The sequence below is a fragment of the Trichosurus vulpecula genome, chromosome 7 (genome assembly GCF_011100635.1).
Source record: "Trichosurus vulpecula isolate mTriVul1 chromosome 7, mTriVul1.pri, whole genome shotgun sequence".
In the NCBI taxonomy this organism is placed as follows: Eukaryota; Metazoa; Chordata; class Mammalia; order Diprotodontia; family Phalangeridae; genus Trichosurus; species Trichosurus vulpecula.
Genome location: NC_050579.1, coordinates 159,100,496 through 159,109,354, shown reverse-complemented (window position 1 = coordinate 159,109,354; position 8,859 = coordinate 159,100,496).

Genomic DNA, 8,859 nt, shown 5'->3' with positions numbered 1-8,859 from the left:
TTGGACCCAGTCAAACGGCCAAACCCCAGGACCTAGAAAGCTGCAGGTTCCCTACCCCCGCCTTGGAGATATTGCAGGCTTGGTTCCGGACAACGTCAATATATGGAATATGCCAATAAGGTGAAAATCACAGGATATTCTTTGTTTACCAGTGCACATAAAAGTTTATTGTTTGCACTATCCTGTAGTCTACTAATCCTGCAATAGTATTATGTCTAAAATAATGTACATACCTTAATTTAAAAATACTTCATTGCTAAAAAAAAATGTTAACCATCATGCAAGCCTTCAGGGAGTTAATATTTTTGCTGGTGGAGGGTCTTGCCTCAACGTTGATGGCTGCTCACTGACCAGGGTAGTGGTTGGCAAAAGGTGGGGTGGCTGTGGCAATTTCTTAAAATACCATGACAATAAAGTTTGCCACATTGAGTCTTCCTTTTGCTTGAACACTTAGAGGCCACTGGGGGATTATTAATTGACCTAATTTTAGTATTGTTGTGTCTCAGGGAATAGGGAGACCTGAGGAAAGGGAGAGAGGAGGAAGGCAGATTGGTGGAACAGTCAGAATAAACACAACATTTATTAAGTTTGCCACTTTATATGGGCTTAGCTTGTGCTGCCTCAAAACAATTACAGTAGTTACATGCAAGATCACTGATCACAGATCACCACAACAGGTATAATAACACTAATAATAATGATTATTATTATTTTTATTATTGTAATAGAAAAGTTTGAAATATTGTGAGAATTGCCAGAATGTGATATGATGCATAATGTGAGCACAAGGTGTTGGAAAAATGGCGCTCCTGGCGGGGTTTCCACAAACCTTCAGTTTGTTAAAAAAAAAAACAACAACCTCCACCTTCACCCCCCTACAATATCTTTGAAGCCCAATAAAGTGAAGTACAATAAAAGGAAGTATGCCTATATCTCTTTTAGGCTTGGTTTCCTCATTCAATTAAATTCAACAAGCATTAAGTATTTACTATGTTTCCTGCATCATTACAGGTTCTGGACATATAAAAATAAAAAATCTCTACCTTCAAGAAGCTTACATTCCTATATTCATCTATGAAATGAAAAGTTTGTATGAAATAGTCCCTGAGATCTTTCCAGATAAAGAATTCTATGATCTCTTGAAAATTTGAGATCAATATTTGTGTGTGTTTGTGTGTGTGCGCGCGCGCACGCGTGTGTATGTGTGTGAGAGAGAGAGAGAGAGAGAGAGAGAGGGAGAAAGAAGAGTGTGTGTGTGTGTGTTAGGGGCAAGAGAAGTACTTCAAGGATTAAGTAACTACTACATTCCAGGAAATGTACTAAGCCTTGGAGACCTTATAAAAAAAAAATTAAAGTTCCTTTTAGAGTTTAGTAGGAGACGTGTACATAGGTAGAGATTGGAAACTCTTGGTAAAATTGCCTGTACCAAATTCAGGTCTGCACCTTTTCTGCAACTTGATCTAAGAGAGTTGCCCAAAGTACATTGTGATTTGCCCTGCTCTGTCACATAAACAGTATGTGTCAGAGGTGGGAATTAAACATAGGTCTTCCTGGCTCCAAGGCCAGCTCTCCACTACACCACACCACCTTTCATACAAATTCATACATTGGCATATACAAAATAGAAAAAAAGGTGATACGGGTGGGAAGGCACTAATGGTTGGGAGGAAAATGTCAAGAAAGGCATATATAGAAAGTGAGGCTTGAGCTACGCCTTGAAGAAAACTAGGGAGACTGAGATTCTGAGGTGAGGAAGGACTGAATTCTAGTCAGGAGATAGAGTTTCATGTAGGAAGAACATCTAGAAAGCCAGTTTGTGTGCAGAGGGGAGTAATGTATAGTAAAACAAGGAAAAGTAGATTGGGGCCAGATTATGAAAGGATTTAAGTGTCAAATCCTGAAATGTTTAATAGAATTGCCTGAGTAGGGGAGTGATATGGACAGAGATAGCAGCTAGGTGGTGCAGTGGATAGAACGCCTGGCCTGGAGTCAGGAAGACTCATCTTCCTGAGTTCAAATCCAGCCTCAGACACGTAGTAGCTGTGTGATCCTAGGCAAGTCACATAACCCTGTTGGTCTGTTTCCTCATCTGTAAAGTGAGCTGGAGAGGGAAATGGTAAACCACTTCAATATCTTTGCCAAGAAAACCCCAAATGGGGTCATGAAGAGTTAGACACAACTGAAATGACTAAGTAACAACCAATGGCCAAAGATGTACTTTAGGAAATTCGGTTTGGCTTCTGTGTGAAGAATGGATTGGAAAGGAGAGAGATTAGGCAGGCAGACCAATGGGGAAGCTATGGATCAGGGGCCTGAACTAGGGTGGTGGTTGTATGAGCAGATAAAAGGGAATAGATGTGAGATGTTGTGAAGGTAGAAATTACAAGATCTAGCAACTATTTGAATGGGTGAAGTGGAAATGGAAGAACTGAAGATGATACTGGGGTTTCAAACCTGAGTGACTATCAGGATGGTGGTACCCTTGACAGAAATAGGGAAGTTTGGTAGAGGGGTGAGTTTAGGAGGGATGATGAGCTCTGTTTTGAACATGTTGAGTTTTGAAATGTCTATGGGACACACAGTTTGAAGGAATAAAGATCTGTGAGTCATCAGAATAGAGAGGATAATTAAACTTAAGTGAGCTGATGATGTCATCAAGAATAGTAAGAACAGAACCCAGGACAGATTCTTGGGGTACACCTGGAGGAAGACCCAGCAAAGGAGATTGAGAAGGCACAGTCAGACAGGTGAAAAGAGAGTAGTGTCACAAAAACCTAGAGAAGAAAAAGTATCCAATCGAAGAAAGTTTTCAACAGTGGCAAATAATAGATTATTGGTGACTTTGAAAAAGGCAATTTAAGTTGAATGATGGTGTAGAAATCCAGATTGTAGAGAGTGTAGAAAAAAGCAAGAAGAGATGAAGTGAAGGTAATAGTTATAGATAACTTTTTCAGCAATGTCCTAGTTGTATTTCTCATCTGTAGTTCACCAAATTAACCACCAAGATAGTGAAGGGGCTTGAGATCATGCTACAGTTGAAGGAATTGGGGACATTAAGCTTGGAGAAGGCAACCATCCACTGCATCCCAGGCCATCACCAGTCATCCTGACTTTTGTCTTGCCACTGGACTTCAGTGACTCTGGAAGAGAGTGAGACTGACCACTTTGTGCAATTCTGTCTCACTTAAATCTATTTCACAAGCAAGTCAAAACATCAACCTGTGATGTCATTGATCCTCTGGTCCTCTTTGAAAGGAAGGGCAAAAATCATTTGGGAGATAAGGAGACAGATTAGATAGACGGACTGGGAGATAGGTGGGTAGAGAGGCAGGTAGGTAGATAAGTAAATAGAACATTTATCAAGAGCTTACTATGTACCAGATATTGTCCCAAGTACTGGGAATACAAGCATGTAAGAACAGTTCCTACTCTCAAAGAGTTTACATTTTAATGGAGGAGAAAGAGATCAAAGAAAGAGGAAAAGATCCCATATATACCAAAATATAGCAGCTCTTTTTATGTGTTGGCAAAGGGCTGGAAACTTAAAGGGATGCTCATCAGTTATAGAAAGGCAGAACAAATCATAGTATATGACTGTAAGGAATACTATTGTGCTATAAGAAACAACAAAGGAGATGGTTTTAGAGAAACCTAGGAAGACGGAGTAGAACCAGGAGAACGAATTATGTTGTAACCGCATTGTAAAACATAACTTTCAAAGACTTAAGAACTCTGATCAATATAATGAGCAGCCATGATTCCAGAAGAGCAGTGATGATGAATGTTACCCATCTCCTGATAAGAGAACTGATGGACCAAATATACAGAATTAGACACAGATTTTTGGACATGACTAAATGTGAGAATGTATTTTGCTTGACTATGGTTGTTACAAGGTTTTTTTTTTTCTTTTCTTTTTTCTTTGGGTGAGGGGAGGCAGAAGGGAGAGAAAACAAATGCTTGTTAATTGCAAATAATAATAATAAAATTTAAATTTAAAACCATTTTAATGGGGAAGACAAGATGTAAAGGTGGATCTAGAAAGCAAGAGATGCTTTGAGGTGGCCTGGATCTTGGCAAGATAAGAAAGCTTCATAAGTAGAGACAGGATGATTCCAAGAGCAAAATCCAGTGGTTTATTTCGACAGGAGATAAAGATGATGACCTGAATGAAGAAGATATGACATGATAACTTTTTTCAGATATTTGGGGGACAACCTATGGAAGAGGGATTAGGCTTGTTCTGCTTGTTCTCAAAGGATAGAAATAAGAGTAATGTAAAAGAAGGCAGTGTGTTATAGTAGAATAGAGCTCCAAAGAGAACCTGAATTCAAATCCCATCTCCACCACTTTTTGTGAGATCTAGGACATGTCATTTAACCTCTCAGGGTTCTTCATCTCTAAAATGAATGAGTTGGACTAGATGACTTCAGAGAGCCCTGCCAGCTTTGAATAGATGATCTAAAATTAGTCAGAAACAGATTTAGGTTTGCTGTAAGGAAAAATTCCTAAAAATTATGATTATTCAAAAACATAATACTTCAGTAATGATCCAGTTTGACTGGAATACTGTGTATGTGAAGTGTCATAATTTGTAATAAAGTTAGAAAGGCAGATCAGGGCCAAGTTGCAAAGTGTTTTAAATGCCAAACAGAGAGGTTTATATTTGCTCTTGGAGTATTTAATAGCCATGAGGCTTTATTGTTTAGGGGATTGACATGGTCAGATTTGTATTCTAGAAGAATCAGTTTGGCAGTTGTGTGAAGAATGGATTGGGGAGGGAAAAGATTTTGCAGGGAGACCAATGAGATTATTGCAATACTCCAGGAGAAAGGTGATAGAGCTTGAATTAGCATGGTAGCACCCCCTCACTTGTGGTCTTTAAGCAAAGGCTAGATGATCACTTGGGGATGTTGCTGAAAATATTCCCTGTGAAGTTCAAGATTGGACCTTAAGGGTCCCTTTTAACTTTGTAATTCTGTGAACAGTAAATTCTAATCTACCTAAGTGGCAGAATCTAATCTACTGTTCTGTGAACAGTAAATTCTAATCTACCTAAGTGGCAGAATCTAATTCTGCCACTTACTTAGGGTAGGCCATGCCATCTCTTTGGGTCTCAATTTTCTCATCTGTAAAGTAATGGAAATGAATTTCATAGTTCCTTTTAGCTCTAGTGGCCTATGCTTACAACTAAATTTACGTGCCATAAATAATTTATTTTGATGTAACCTCAGGCTATACCGCTAACTCCAGCCTAATGAATTCATGGACCTGTGATCTCAGTAGTGTGGTTATGCTCTGGACCAATGCAAACTTCAGTATCTTCATACCACATCTTGTATGATTCTTTCTCATTCCTTTAATATCATGGGGAAGGGTAGCACCATACTTAGACATATCTTATTCTTGATACATTACTAGTATACTCACATTTCTAGTCATACACATCCTGAATAATAACTCACCCAATGTTTGAGAAATGTATACTGTAGTCTCTAGGCATACCCAGCTGTCGTGATAAAAAATTTACAATGAAGAGAAACTGAGGCATAAAAGTCCGACCATAATCTATTTACTGGCAAGGCTAGCAATTACCAATACCAGAGGTCAGTGATCCCTCAGTGATCAAAGACACACATTATAATCAGAGCAGCTTTTTACACAGTTTTGTTACTTAAGTTCATTATACAAGGCCCACTGCTGCCAACTAAACTAAGACTGTGATTGGTCCATAATTACACTGACTTGCAAAAGGGGGGTCTCCAGAATCTATAGTAACAGGGAAATCACAGAGTTAAACATCATGTGGAAAGTCCTCTGCCCAATACCACCCCTCCTCCATACCAGAGAAATCCAGTGCTAGGAAAAATATCTACTGACCAGGATGAATCATCTTCCATCCATCTCCATTATCTCCCTCAAAAGGGAAGCCGAGTCTCAGTTGTGTGTACAATCTCCTACAAAATCATACAAACTTTTCTACCAAGGGCTATACAAAATAAATCAAAATCTAAGCCCTAGAAATTGGTTATAGTGATTACTAAAACTCTTAATAATTAATCAGTAATCAATTTCATATGGCAGAGTAAAACCATCACCACCATTGAAAGAATAATTAATGCAGACTGGTGATTCATTAAAGTTACTTTTGCCTACAAAGGCTGGCAGCAGTGGATTCCGAAGGGCAGGGAGCCCTTCTCCTCTGCCAATAGCAAACTCTTACCATGTACCGTAATGTCCTTTCTCAGCTGGGTTGCTGACCTTCCTTCCATACAATGGCAAAACACTTTATGAAATACAGGCTTAAATAGATAGTAATGTTCATAGCTGATCATATATAATATGATAAAAATTATAGTGCTACCTAAATTGATTTACTTATGCAGGACCAAACCAACCACCAAAGGATTCCTTTGTAGAAAATAATAAAATTCATCTAGAGGAACAAGAGATTCCCAAGGGAAATAGTGAAAAAAAGTGGAAGGAAGGAGCCTAGCAGTACCAGTTCTCAAACTATACTACAAAGTAGTGATCATTAAAACTATTTGGTATGGTTAAAAAATAGAAAAGTCAATCAGTGGAACAGAGTAGGTACAAACCATATGATTTTTCAGTTGTTTTTCAGTCGTGTCCAGCTCTTCATAACCCCGTTCGGGGTTTTCTTGGCAAAGATACTGGAGTGGTTTGTCATTTCCTTCTCCAGTTTATTTTATAGATGAGGAAACTGAGGCAAACAGGGTTAAGTGACTTGCCCAGGGTCACACAGCTAGTAATCTGAGGCCAGATTTGACTCAGGAAGAGAAGTGTTCCTGACTCCAGGCTCAGCACTCTATCCACTGTGCCACTTACTGCCCAAACATGGTAATAATGCACAGTAAATCCAAAGATCCCAACTACTGCAGTAAGCACTCACTGTTTGACAAAAATTGCTTGGAAAAGTCTGGCAGAAATTAAAGCTTTAGACCAGATCTGACACCAAGCACCACAACAAGCTCCAATAGGTATAGGATCTACATATAAAAGGTCACAACCAATATAGACAAATTGGAGAAACAAGGGAAACTATACTTTTTGCAATTGTAAATAGAGGAAAACTTAAGAACCTCACAAGGAATAATAAAAAAATTATAAAAGATAAAATAGACAATTTTGACTATATAAAATTAAAAAGGTTTTTTGCAAAAACAATATAAATGTAATTAAAATTAAGAAAGGAAATAGCTGGGAAAAAATTTGCAGAAATTTTCTCTGATAAAGGTCTGATATGCAAGATATATCAGGAAACAATTCAAATATATGAGATTGACAGGATTTCCCCAATAAATAAATGGTGAAAGGATATGAACAGGCAGTTCTCAAAGGAAGAAATCCCAGATAACAACAACTATATGGAAAAATATTCCAAATCACTAATAGTGAAATACAAATTAAAGCAAATCTGAGGTTCCACTTGTAAGATTGGCAAAGATGACAAAAGAGGAAAGTAACAAATCCTAAAGGAGTTGTAGGAAAACAGGCACAATTGTACAGTGTTGGTGGAGATATGAATTGGTCCAAAATTCAAAAAAACAATTTGGAACTATGCCCAAAAGATCACTAAACTATATGTATCCTTTTATTTAGCAATACCACTACTAGACCTATGTTTCAAGAGATCAAAAAAGAGGAAAATGATCTGTATATACAGAAATATGTATAGCAACTCTTTTTGTAGTATCCTCAAACTGGAAACTAAAGTGTGTGTGGTGGCGGGGGTGGGGAGTAGGTTGCTCACCTATTGAGGAATGGCTAAATAAATTGTCATATATATAATATAATGGGGTATTATTATGTCATAAGTTTCAGGGAAAACTAGGAAGACCTTTATGAAGAGAGAAAAGTGAGCAGAACTAGGAGAACATTTTATACAATAGAAACATTATAGAGAAAAACAACTTTGAAATATTTTAGACTTCTAATGCAATGACAAACCACAAGTTCAGAGGACTGAAAATGAATCATGCCACCCCTCTCCTCCTAGGAAGGCAATGGACTTAAAATTCAGGATAAAACATATTTTTGGATATGGACAGTGCAGGAATTTTTTCTGATTTATTCATATTTGTTATGAAGATTTTACTTTTCATTGTTTTAATTGTTCAGTTGAAAGGAAGTAGGAAGGAGAGATGATGAATATTTGTAAAAATAAACAATTTTTAAAATATTAAAAAACTCTGAGTTTTTACCTTATACCCATCAGATTGACAAAGATGACAGAAGAGAAAATGACAGCTACTGGAGGGGTTGTGGGATGACAAGCACTCTAATGCATTACTGGTAGAACTGTGAAATTGATCCAGCCAATGGAACTGTGTCCCAAGAGTTACTAAACTGTGCATACGCTTTGACCCAGTGATACATCTCCTAGACCTATAACCCCAAGAGATCAAAGAAATAGGAAAAGGACCCATTAGTATGAAAATATTTCTAGCAGCTCTTTTTGTAGTGACAAAGAATTGGAAATAAGGGGAGTACCCATTAATGGAGGAGGGTAGCTGAACACATGCTATATAATGGAATGCTAAGGAATGATTTCAGGGAAACCTAAGAGGATTTGTGTAAACTAATATAGAGTGAATTGAGTAGATCCAGGCGAATAATTTATACACTAACAACAACATTGTAAAAACAAACAACTTTGAAATGCTTAAGAAACTTGACCAATACAATGAATGATCACAGCTTCAGAGGACCATTGATGAAACATGCTATCCACCTTCTAAGAGAGCAGTGATGGACTTAACGTGAAGGATGAGAAGTACATTTTCAGACACAGCCAACATGGGAATTTGTTTTACTTGACTAAGAAAATCTGTTACA